The sequence below is a fragment of the Lipophrys pholis genome (assembly GCF_963383615.2).
Source record: "Lipophrys pholis genome assembly, chromosome: 22".
NCBI lineage: Eukaryota > Metazoa > Chordata > Actinopteri > Blenniiformes > Blenniidae > Lipophrys > Lipophrys pholis.
The window spans coordinates 6242889-6256840 of NC_137644.1; positions in this window are offsets into that span (position 1 = coordinate 6242889).

Genomic DNA, 13952 nt, shown 5'->3' on the forward strand with positions numbered 1-13952 from the left:
TAGGACCACTAAGTTGAGCTGCTATATGCTGAGGGGATTTTTTCTCTCCCGTTAAAGGGAGGAACTCTACATTTGGAGGTTCTGTTTCTTGTCTTTCTTTCTTTCTCTCTGTGTAACAACATTACTGGAGCCACCAGACACTGCCGCCGTCTTTTTTATCCCTGACAGGAGGAGAGCAGGATCCAGGGGATCAGACCCAAGACTCACAGAGTGGAGTTACGACGGTCCTACTACCCGACCCCACCACAGCACCGGGACCCCACCGCAACGGCACGGCCCTTAAACTCCAGACTGAGATTGGCTCATCATCAGACCAACGCTCATCATAGACTTTTCTTAGTATTTGTACTTATCTGGCCTGTCTGCCACTCTCTCTCTCCCTCTTCTTTTCCTCTCTCTCCCTGTCCTATCCCATGTACTTCTCCCCCCAACCGGTCAAGGCGGATGGCCGTCCTTCCAGAGTCTAGGGTCCGCCCCACGGTTTCTTCCTGAAGAGGGAGTTCTTGAACTTCTCTCCATGCGAGGGAGTTTTTCCTGGCCACTGTTGCTTGTTACACCTGCTTGCTTTGGAAGGGTTTAGTTGGGTCCTGTTGTTCTCTATCATTGTAAGAGCGCTTTGAGATGTTTGTTGATGTGATTTAGCGCTTTACAAATAAAATTGAATTGAATTGAATTGAATGTATGTTGATATCATTGAACTCATTTCAGGTTACAGCAAAACAAATGCATTGAATGAATTGGTAAGTCTACACATACGTCCATAAGTACATACATGCACACATATTAAGTAAAACATTATGTAAAAAGTTGGAGCCCATTTCCATACAACTTATAATGGCACATTTGTTTAAGAATTTCATAAAACATGGACCCAAAAACCTCAATGTGTGATTGGAATTGACAGGCACCACAGTCATGGCGGCTGCTTTTAGCATTCAGATCACACCGGACCATCCATCCATCCATCAGCACAGACTCTGGCACACCTCACACATACTCACCTCCCCTAACAGAGGGCCTCAAATACAAGCTGCGCAGCACATGTCAAACAAGACCCTTTCATTGGATATGTACATTACACATGACAGATGGGGCTGGGCGATGCTACATATAGATAAAAGCAATCTACAGCAGAGTGCTCCGGCCTGCTCTTTGATTAAACAGCTTACTTGGCATTCTCAAATTACATTTCTACCCAGGAGACGAAGGCGTGCAGAGGAAGAAGAAGAAGAAGAAGAAGAAGAAGAAGAAGAAGAAGAAGAAGAAGAAGAAGAAGAAGAAGAAGAAGAAGAAGAAGAAGAAGAAGAAGAAGAAGAAGAAGAAGAAGAAGAAGAAGAAGAAGAAGAAGAAGAAGAAGAAGAAGAAGAAGAAGAAGAAATGTGGACCAGGTTTGGAGTGCGTATAGCTTAGGACAGCTTGTTGTCGTCGTTCACTCCAAATTTGATGCCGTAGGTTCTTTAGCTCGTGCACAAACAAGAAAAGCTGCAATTCAAAGATTTTCTTGGGGTATTGAGGGCTGCCCTTTATCTGAAGTGTAAATAAACACTGTAGGCTCTGTAGTTCAGCGATACAGACCCCCTGTCTGGAAGCTAAGAAGGCCATAAAATGAAATCACTCTAAAAAATAAAGAAAAAAAGAACAATACATCATCCTTGTCTGACTCACATGCACCCAAAAGAAAGTCTCTCCTCTCTCTCGCTCTCTCTCGCTCTCTCTCGCTCTCTCTCGCTCTCTCTCGCTCTCCATCCATTTTCTCCCGGTTATCTGTTTCCGGGTCGTGGGGGTGGCAGTCTGAGCACCGTCACCCAGATCACATTGCACTGATTAAGAGCCTTCCTGCAGGTGGTGAGCCCACGGGAAGGTGACGCCTGGCGTGGGACATGAACACCCTACCTTGAGATTGCGAGACTTATGCTCTACCAACTGAGCTAGCCGGGGGACCCTCCCAGCTCCCCCCCCCCCCCCCCTTTTTTTTCTCCAATTCATCCTCTCTTTTCCTATCCTCCTTCAGTTCTATCGATGCATCCCCCGAGTGTGCTATAATCCTACAATCTGGTTCAGCAACATCAGAGAGTGTGTGTCTCTGACTGAGCGTTATACACACCAGTTAGTGTGCACAGGGTGCATTTGGTAATGAAAACTATTTAATTGTATAATTGAATGTAATGTGAAAATACTGAAGACATATTAAGCTGCAGGTCTATGGATAAGGATGGTGAGGATTGGCAGCCTGACTTTACTTGGATTTTAAAACTCATTTAGAGCAGGGGTGTCAAGCATAAGGCCCGTGAGATACGCTTGGACCAAAGCACCCCGCCCCATCTCGCCCCACCTTCCTGCCAGATTGCACCTTCAGAGTACAACTCATGAAACCACCTACAGTGCCTCATCCAAAAGTATTTGTTTGGCTGTGGCGTCTCACAAAGTAGCATCCTTGTTGCTTTGATTAATATTGCAAAGCTGCACAAGCAAATCACTCCACAAAAATCCTGATGAAAAGAGGGTGATTAAAAACCAGTGGGTTCAGCATCCATCCAAATATAATGAACACAAACAATAATTCATCACTTTCAACATGCAATGGATGGCTGCAGTTGTTTGTTGTGAAGCATCAATTATGGACATAAATGTCTTGTCTAAATGTTTGCCCGGGATGATCACATCTCTGCTATCAGCCCAGATCAGCATCATCAGTCATGATAAGATCCTCAACACGTCACTAGAATAGCATGGATACGAGCCTGGATGTTGCTCTTTACACATGCATGAAGAACTGGGTGTATTGTTGATGTAGCGGGTCTCGAAAAGAAAATGTGTCATTGCATTAGGTCTCTTAATGGGGACTGTGTTAATATACTTGTGCCAGTAATTCAATTGATTGGAGCCAAAGACAGTCGAGAGTCAAAATGTTGGTGACGTGTAATACTGAAACGTAGAGTGAGAACTAACTGAAAGCTTTATTATGGAGAAAAGTCTTAAGCCTAACCTTCAAAGTAGAGACTGTGTCAGCAAGTTGGTATGTTGAAACATCAGAAAGATTGGAAACGTGTTTAAAAACATCACCCTCCTCTGGCATGTTGTGAGGACACTGAAGTGGATATGTTGAATATTAACCTCACAAATGATATAAATGCCATCTCATAGATTATCATGCTTCACACCTCTCAGCAGCAGATGTCAATGTGAGTTAATTGGGTGTATAACTGTACATCGGCTTTTTATCCAGGGTGGATTGTGCCTTTTGCCTTTTGTCACCTCAAAGTGGCTCCGGCTCACTGAGACTTGGATGAAGTCATGGGTCACATCGAGGGTGGCTCGGTGGAGCAGTGGTCAGCACCGTCGCCTCACAGCTGGACAGCGTAGCATGTATGCAGTCTTCTTCAATCTCCTAATTCTTTCTTGGGCCCTGTTTACACGACCACGTTTCACGTGACAACACCTAATCCGCAAAAATAAAGTGGGGGCGTTTACACTGCAGCAGCGGACACAGAGACAACGCTGTAGTTCGTATGCCTGGCCACTGGATGGCGCTGTTGCTTGATTTTGTTATGAAACTACACAAACGTGTGTGCAGAGAACAACACACTATAAACGTGAAGAAAATGGAGAGAACCCGACATCTGCATGGACTGATGATGCATCGGATACTATCAGAGGTGAGTCTCAACCATTAAACTACTGATATGGACGATAAAACTAGAATATAGACCGCGGGTCGTACCACTACACGGCCGCCATGTTTGTTTACAACTGGATGAGCAGGAGGGAGGGGGAGCGATATGCATGCGCAGTAACAGGCTCTGTAGCCTCCATCAGCAGGAGGGATTTGCGCAGTGAAAGAATCTTTCCACCTTGGGAGCCGGATTAAAAACTTTGCGGATACAGTGCATCCGCAAACTGGTGCCGTGTAAACGGACCCCCCAAAAGTGAAGAAAGTTTTGCGGACACTCTCGAATTCGTTGTCGTTGTCTTGGTCTCTTAAGGCCTCGTTCACACTGCAGGGAAATGCAACCTAATTCTGATTTTCTGTTCACAAGTGTGACCCATATCCCAACGTGCATTTGTGTTTATGGTGTGTTTTTTATTACACATATGATAGTGTTTCGGTTTTCACATGATTCCTACAGAGAATGTTTTTTATTGAGGTGTGTGGGTTTTGCTTTGTGTTTAGGCTGGAAACAGTGAGTCAGATCTGGCAACCCTGGTGCTGACTGGTGTGGCCATAGGGTGTGCCATCCAGATTTATTGTCACGCCACGCCGTTTACTCCAATAACGCTATAATGTTCACATGGAGGTCCTTTTTAAAAGGCTGTGTGAACGATCACGCAAAAGAATCAGATCTGAGCAAAAAATCTGAATTGAGCTTCACGACCTGCAGGATGGATGCGGCCTTAGTTATCACACTTGCTTGATTATACATTTTATTTATTTTTGTTGCTTGCAAGTCTGCATACAGGTGGTTTGCCTTTAAACGAGACGGCATACTTGTTGTAAATATGCCAAACTGAGTGAGGCTGTTGTCTTGATATGTGAACAAAATGTCTCTCGTTTCTCAGACGACCAGCGTGCGACTGTGCGAGAGAGATGAACCCTCGGTGTCTATTTCACGGCAACACAATGAATGCCCTCATCAAAGCTAATTCTCATTCAACAGTTATTGATTAGGTGGAAGTAAAACTGTAATTATGATGTATTACACACGCGCTGATGGAGTGCGGGGCGATATGACTCTGTGAGACTCTGTAATAAAAATTGACTCGGAGCACTCGGAGAAGCTGTTTGTTCACACGGGGGAAGGAAGAGAAATTCAGCCCTGAGAGCAAACTTCAAGCTTTGTTCATTTATCTGTCTCTCTATCGCTTGCCTTATACGGTCAACACAAATACACAATCCCAAACTTGCAGGCAAGGCTGAGCTGTGATCCTGGCAGAAGCTATAAGATGTTTTTGTTTATGTTGTTTGCTGACGTCACCTATGGGATCTGTGTTGCTGGCGTGATTGAATGAGTTTCTATTCACCTGTGCGGCAGAGGCCGATGAGAAAGAGAGAGGGTGAGGGTCTGATTGTGTATTTCTTTTGATCGTATAAACGTAATTGAGAGTATAATTTAGACATTAATTAGAAAGGAATCATTTTGTCCGACATCCTGCTGCTGCTTGTGTGCCTGATGTTCACCTCATGGTTGAAAATAAACCTGGACACTCGTGGAAAGAACGCAAGTGGAGTTGTGTTTTCTGTGGAACGAGTCAGTGGTGCTATATTCCCAACTTCAGCCTCTCAGTCACTTTTTTTGGGTTAGAAGCAGATCCGTAGCCAGAGTTTCAGAAATACTGAGGTCCACCACTTATTATCCCAAGTTGCAACTGAAATGAAGACAAAGATTTTATTAAAATTTAAACATTTATTACAAGTGATTTCAATATATGTTGTGAATGTGTGTGTGTGAATCTACTCATGAATTAATTCACCCAGTTCCAAAGCATTCTTTTAACTATTTTTAATTACATACACATCGGAATAATACTGAGGTTTAGACCTCGGTGTCTTCAATGGGAGCTATGGCTCTGGTTGTTGATGCTCTGCCATTGTTCACTGTATATTGTCTCTCAGTAATATGACACTTAACATTACTTTATCATTATTTATTATTCTTATTTAGTACTGTAACAATTGTAGTGTGTTTTACATAGGTCTGCAATTACAAGTGTGAAGTGTAATGGTTTATTTTGAAGTGAATGTTAACTATTTGGCCTATTGATGTTTATTTTATACTCTTGTGGCAGTGGATTATTTATCTTAGTTTTATTACCTTAACTTGTACAATGTGTAACTTAATGCAGAAACCCCTTAAAAACAACAGTTTTATAATTATGTCCATGCTTTAAAGGGGACACTGGGCATGAATGCTTAAGATAAAAGCAGGTTAATTTTCTTTATTACATAAAGTACTGCTACATCACTGCAGTTGTGAAATAGGTATATGTTCTTATGATAATTTTGCTTGAAAACCTAAAGGGCTTTGTCTTTACAGGACCAATTCTAAAATATTTTGGAACTCCAGGCATTGAACCAGAGGGACAAATCCCAGGGGGTTGACACGACTTTATTGTGATACCCATTCGAACCAATAGATTAAATTTCATATTAGACTCTTCCGATTGAGATTTAAAGAATTCGAATTCACTTCCTGCTGGCCCGAGGTTTATCCCATATCTATGAACATTGTTTACCAAGCAAAAATGATGCTGCTTTCAAATTAAAATCGCAAAGTAGATGAGAAAACATCTTCAGTGAAGCTGAAGCGGCGACTCTTGGCAGAAATACACGAGAAGCAAAAGCAGAAAAGCACTAAAGTTAATCCACTGTTGTGGACCGATGAGTTTTATTTGTGCTCCTAAGCATCAACAATCATCAGGTTAAAACAATGAATCTAAAATATAAAAAAAAAATGCTACTCATCGTATGGTAATAAAAATAAATGATGATAGAATGAGAGTGAAATATTGTCATTTTTATTTATTTGTGGAAGTCCACGGCTGCTGTGGGGCAGCAGCGGGGAGAAGTTCAGTCACTCCAGGGTTGAACCAAGGGCTGGATTGTGGCTGGAAGGGATGAATCTGGCCGACGTTGTCAATCCAAAAGAAGGAAAGAGGCATCCCTGGTTTCTGTGGAGGTTTGGGAGCCTCAGTCTTGGTGGAACGTCTCACCCGTGGTCTTTTTTTCGCCTAAAAACAGAAAATACTTTAATAAGTAAGTTGATTAAAGGAAAACAAACAAAACCTTTTAGCAGTTTTAGTGACGTCTTGTGAACATTTCTGAGTTTTAGGTGAGGAGAGAGTTCATACATAGTTTGATTGGCTCGACCAGCCTGGGTATTTCTCCTCGTGGAGTCGTGCCTCTATTCTTCCCTGGTCATAATATTTCTGCTTCTCTTCTTCAGATAATGACTGCCACTGTGGAGAGGCGACAGCACATTGTCAGCACACACACACGGACACACAAAGACAAGCCAGCTGCTAAACATAAGTAATGAATTTGTATCTCCAACATGTAGGAGCGGACAACTTACCCTCTTTCCCACCTCCGCGTTCACAACCGCACTGGTTCTGATGCCGAGCTCAGCAGCTACGATCGGCCTCTGCTCCTTCAAGTAGAGCATGAAGGCGTTGGGTGGCTTCTTGATGTAGGGCTGGTTGTCGTCGTGCTGAGTGTCACGCTTTCGTTTTCTGCAGGCACCAAAAACAAATGTTAAGAGCAAGCATTCAGGAGGATTTCAAACATAAAGTCAACATGTAAAAAGGATGTATGGTTTTACCACAAACATGTGATACACACTCACTGAGACAAAATAAACTGAGTTTTTTTTTTTTGAGGTTCATGTAGATACAAACAGCCAGAAGAGTATTTAGAGCCAGAAGTGGACAGGTGAACTCACTTTGAACTGCAGGTGACAGGAGGAGCAGGAGGGTGGACGGGATTCATGTTCTGGTTGCTTCCCACAACACACTGTAGACAAAAGAAAAGTGTTAAATGCACAAGTTCCACAAGTTGAGAGACTGTTAAGAGCAACACCAGGAGACACCAGATCACTTTGATTGATTATGAGGCAACACACACGTAGTGAGGTGGTATTTGAAGGCTAATTGCAGGAGGAAAGGTTTGTTTTTGTGGACTGATGAAAGAGTTAAATGGTCCCTTGTATTAAATTCAATGTAATTTGGATCAAATGTCTTTTTTTTAAAAGCATATTTGTTGTGCATCTAAAAGAGATGTAATTTATCAATCACAATAACCAGCCAAAGTATTATCTATGTTTACTACGTTGAAAACTGAATGATCAACCGTCAGTAGTGGACATTTAAATTTATAATTCATCGCCTGCAGAGTCCCACATTGCTCCACATCTTTAACGTCTTAACAACTGAAATCACAGCTCTAAGTTCCTGTCACTGAACGGTCCCTGAACGTCTCACCTGTCCCTGGCTCTTGGGCGCCGTCCCGATGGATGGATGAAGCTGATTGACCCTCCTGAGAGGTGCTAGAGTCAGCCACCTAAACTTTTGAGGCGCTGCTCCCACGTTCCTCCACTTGTAGTGTCCAACAGAAGGACCGCGGTCCGGCTGCGGGAGGGCAACTGGCACAGTGGGCTCGGGATCGGGCTCAGGCTCTGGATCGGGATCTGGTTCAGACTCTGGATTGGGCTCAGGCTCTGGATCGGGATCTGGTGCAGGCTCTGGATCAGAATCTGGTTCCAGCTGCTCCTCAGGAGGGAGGAAGGCGATGTCTACCAGATCACCTCCTTCATCCTCGAGTAACCGGGTCAGGGCTGGCAAGAGGTTTTCATTCAGAAAACTTTGGAGATGTTGGTCAAGATCCGCTCTAGAGATAGAAAGAGCGTTGAACATTAGGATGAGGTTCACAGTCGCCTTAAAGTAAAAACTGTTACAAGAGTAATGATGCAAACAAAGGAACTAACAGTTCTTAACATCAGAACAGATTGAATGTATGATTTCCCAGCAGTATACATAAACACAACTGATCACACTTCTAATAAAGATAAACCACAATTAAATGGCTGTAACAACAAATAATGCTGAGCAAAACCACACTGTGTTACCTTTATCTTTTCTCGCTCTCTTAGTTAAAACTTGAATGTATTTGGAGTTTTTCCAGTATTTTTTAACAAAAAAATATCTCATCAGAGTTTAACTCTTGTTACTGTGTTAAACCATGAAAACAACTCAGAGATGTAAACTGGAGTCAATAAACTGAGGCAAACTTAAAGAATACAGCATGATTTAATAACAACAGAATGTGTGAACACATACTCTGCCGGATGATGTCCTTCTTTGAGACGCTGGGCCGGGTGTTTTAAATGCCGCATTCTAGAGATAGAAAGAGCATTGAACATTAGAATGAGGTTCACAGTTGCCTTAAAGCCAAAAATGTTACAAGAATAATGATATAAACACTGGAACTAATAGTTCTTCACATCAGAAATGACTGAATTTATGATTTCACAGCAGTATATATAAACACAACTGATAACACTTCTAATGAACATCAAGCACAATTCAATAGCTTCAGCAACAACTAATTCTACAGGACAATTCAATGTAAGATAAATGTTTAAAATATACTGAAATGTTTGTCTGAGTGTGTCTGAGAGAGAGATAATATATATGTATATGTGTAATAACAATAATAGTGGAAAAGTATCAATAAAGTACCAGTAATACTGAGAAAGTAGAAGTAAAACTGCAGGTGTATTTGTGTGTTGTCATGGAGACGACCTCCAGTTCATCACAGGTCAGCTTTAGTAGTTACAAGTCAGGCCTTGATGGGATTTGTAGGCCTCAAACAAATGATTGTTATTTGATGGCCGAGCCACCGATTATAAAGATTTCTGAATTTACAGCATCAGTTTCATTGTGTGAAATGTTACCTTTCCCACTCTCTTTGTTAAAACTTGGATGTATTTGGTGTTTTTCAGTATTTTCAAACTAAAAAGTTTCTAATCAGAATTGAACTCTTGTTACTGTGATAAATCATCAAATCCTCTCAGAAATGTAAACTGGAGTCAATAAAGTGTGAGTGCAACTGAAAGCGTACAGCATAATTCAAGAACAACACAGTCTCATGTGAATATGGAGCAACATTAGGAAAAGTGACATAAGTTGATCAGACAAGTAAAGAAAAACAGTGTAACGCTCCCTGTGTAAACACTTACTCTGATCAGTGATGACTCTGACTGTCTGAATTCACTCTTTTCTCTCTGGAATCACTATAAACTGTCGAAGACTGGCTCTGTCGATGGATAGCTGCTCACACTGCGAAGGCTGTGGAGATACTGAAGTGTAGACGTGCCTGCATCACATTTAAATGTCAATTAACTTCTAACTGTCCCATCACATGTCTGCAGCTTCCTGCTGGCCTCCAGTGCAGGTACAGCACCGTCAATATCTCCACAGTGAATGTGTTAAAAACGCAGGTTCTCTGTAACTGCGAGGTCAAATTCATTTGGGGGAAAATTATACTTTTAATTATTTATATATCTGCCATTTTAATATTCGTTATTTTTATTTTTTTTACCAATTTTAAAAAATGTCAAATTTTCCGGTTTGGATATATAAAATTTAATAAATATATTAATTGTAGTCATTAATAACTGTATTAATAAATTAATTAACTTATAAATATAGATATAAAAAACAATCGGTAATATTTGTTGGACCGCACTGTCACGTTGAGTGACGTAGCGGGCTGGGGTTTCGGATTAAATGGTTTCCATGTTAACTGGTGACCAACGTCAGATATTACAAACCCGACAGAAATCCACAGCTGTACTGGCCAGTGCCGTTTAACCGCGTTTACAATAACGTTTCGAAGTGAATCTTATTTTAATATCTGCTGTTACGAGCAGCAACGACTAAAATAGGTCGGTTACCAGTTAACAGGGACGCCAGATAATCCGAAACACCGGAGACATCACGTCAATGAGCACACGATCATTTATTCAAGTGGGGCGGAAAAACAAAAGATAGATAAAATGGACTAAGAAGGACAGTCAAATGATAAAGGATGGTGTTGGCTGGATAGGATGAGGTTCAACACTGAGTTTTCAGCAACTTTGTTTATTTGTCGTGCTTGCCTTAGATACATGTTGGCTGGCTGGTTGGATTGCTTTGCTTCAGGGAAGTCGGCTGATTTAAAATGAATATGTCATATGAATGGGCAGCGTGTGACCTTGGGCCCGACTGACTGACTGTGTGTGTGTTGTGTGTTTCTGTGTGTGTGTGTGTGTGTGTGGATTTGTACTGACATTTGCCATACATACTTATACTGTATGTTTGCACAAATCGTGTTGCCAACATATTGCAAAAGAGTGACAAAACTGCCATAACTCGATGAGTATTTATGACATTTATTATTTAGTTTGTGTGCACGTTTTTCTATGCTATGGATTTTTTGATGTAAATTTCTCATTTCAGTAAAATGTCTAAATATTTAAGGTGCCTGTTTGTTCGGGTAACAGTCATCAATATAAGCTGCTTGTAAACGTTTGCACACAACTATAACGATTTACTTTCTTAGTCATCAGACAGATTAAAGTTGTTTTGTTTAGCCCTATTCTGTTGTTTGGGCCACGTGTTTAGAGACGTTTCCGTTTTATTTCTGCACCTCCGTGGTCACGTGCTGCTCGCTGGGCTTTGCAAATGACAAATTCGAGCTTTCTGATTAGTTGGCAAATAAAAGGGGTGTGATTATTCCCCATCATTTTTGTCTGGTACTGACACATGAAGACAGATGCTTGGAAGGAGGCGAGACATCAGAGGTCTGTGAAGTTAAATACAGACATCACGTGGTTCATATGACAGGTGCGTTTTATCTCCACAGGTGAGAAATACATGTTGAATAATAATAATTAATAATCCTCAAGGTTATGAGACACTTTGTTAGCCTTTTTCAGGTGAATCCAGCCAGGGGCGTTTCTAGACCCCCTTGGGGCCCGAGGCAAGAAGGACTGTGGGGCCTTTATTAATTAACATATAAAATAAATAATAAACAACAATACTATCTAAACTGAATGCAAACTTTACACACAATATATAAATGCCAAAAAAACAAACACAACTGAAATGTGCAAATATTTAAGTATGCTAAAAATGCAACTAAGCAAAAAAACCAAGGAATTGAAGTGGAAAATAAGAACTGTGGCACCTTGATCTTATATCTATAATCCACTTGTAGTGCTTTTTTTTTTTTCTTAAAACTGCTGCTTCAGGCCTTGTCTTCTGCAAATACAGCCACAATATCTTCCATGTCTAAGAACCTCCGAACATCTCTCTCCGTGGAAATCAGTCATTTCTGGTAATAATTGCTTGGTTTTGTGCATCACATACACTCTGCAACACAACAAATAAAAACTTTAAAGTCTGAATTTAAATGTTGTTAAGGCACTATTTTACCACTCAAGATGACATTCCTCTGTATGTGGCCCCTGAACTAAAATGTTTCTGAAGCTCCTGGTGGACTTTTCTGAGTGAGTTTCACTCTGGATGTGCGATAGTTGTGTAGTGATAGCATTTTACTTTGATTTGATGTCATCTGTATGGGAAAATAACTTATATGTAGTAATTTATATGAGGATGTGCGAAAATGATCACCCTCTCAGTGGAAATAAATACACCAATTCATTTGTGTCTCATCATGTATTCACAAAATTAGTAATTTCCTCTTATAAGACCAAGCAAAACCTTAAATATCTATTGTCTCACAGCATTTGTCAAACGAGAGGGGCAGATGATGTCATCGGCAGTAAAGTCCAGTGCTCGTCTTTAATATTTCATAATTAATGTGGCTACTATCAGCTGCCTGTCTGCCTCCTTTAAGGCCACAACTTCCAAAAAACATTTTGCTGACGCAAAGATTGAAAACAATTAATTTCATATCAAGTTCAAACATTACGGCTGCTCATGAAATAACCCCAGTGATGCTGCGAAATTGACTGTTTATCACTGCAAGTGTGATTTGTTGAATTATGAGGCTTGTCTGCAGAGGTCAGACACCCTATACACATCAGAGAAGTCTGCGGCTTGATGGTTAATATTAGATGTCCATGGGTGGCGTAATGCACTTCAGGATGTTGTAATGCACCTTGGATAACACAAAATACAGCCCAAAACATCTAACTGAAGCAGCTCACGTCAAGCGATTTTAATTCACTTTGCAAATGTGAAAATTTACAAATCAAAAGCTGAGTTCAGCATCATTCTTAAGGTTATTATCTCATCCTGGAAAAAAAAAAATGCTATAATTGTAAACAAAGTTAGTACATTGATGAAACTTTTGTGCATTTTTATGGGCTTGCAAATTTGAATTTTATATTTATATAACAAATACAACACAGTCATCTTAATGCACCTTAAGAGATAAAAAACAACAATTCCACATGAAGAAGCAGAGGAGACGGTGGAAACAAAACATTCCATTTAATGGATGAAACGTGCAGAACCAGACTCAGAGGTGGATTCTGTTCATATATGTCTTTGGTATAAGTTTCTACTACAACCATCACAACGCTAGAAGCCATTTTTTTGTCATTAAGAACCACTTTTACTGGCTTCCTATTGAGAAAAGCACATATTATTAAGCACCACATGTTTGAGCAATTAGCTGACCCTTAAATAACTTTATCCTGAAGTGGCAGCTCAATGATAAAATACTCTTAATCAAAATAACTGCCCAGATGACTTAAACCTGACAGACAAGTATTTTTTGCATGACTGTTTGGGAGCTCCTCCGTCCTCGTGGAGATCACTTCCAGCAGCTTTAGCCTGCAGACCCTGGAGTTTGCTCCGCCTGCCTGAGGTTTGTACTCCTCCACACACTGCTGGACAGCTTGTGGAGAAACCTGCCTGATCGGCGGCGATAGCAGGGATGCAGCTGCGACGAGAGTCTGATGGGTGATTGACTGTGGCACTTTATTACCTAAAGGGGCGTGTTGCGCTCATCTCAGTGTGCTCAATCAATGTAAATCTGTCCGGCCGGGGAATTTATGTCCTACATGATGAAGTGCTTTGCTTTAGTGGGCTGCATTAATTTGACGGGGCCGTGATGTAATCAACAGCTCTCTTCATTGCCAAGAATAATAAGCGAGATATAAGTCAATTCAAAACACTACATTTTGTCTGTTCTACCAGGTTGTTGTTTTTAATGCTTGGGGGGATTGGTGTTCCCCACTTTTATCTTCCCCAATGCTCACATTTGCTGAATTAATCTCCATCTTTATGTCATTTCATGAGAGCCACCACTGCTCTGCCAGAATCCTCCGCTCCAGGAGAAAAAGTGGTTGACCAAAATGCTTTGACTGAGAATCTCCTGTCAGCAGACAGCTCCTCTCAGGCCCGGATGTCTGGACTGTTTGTGTGTGAACGTCACCATGAAATGC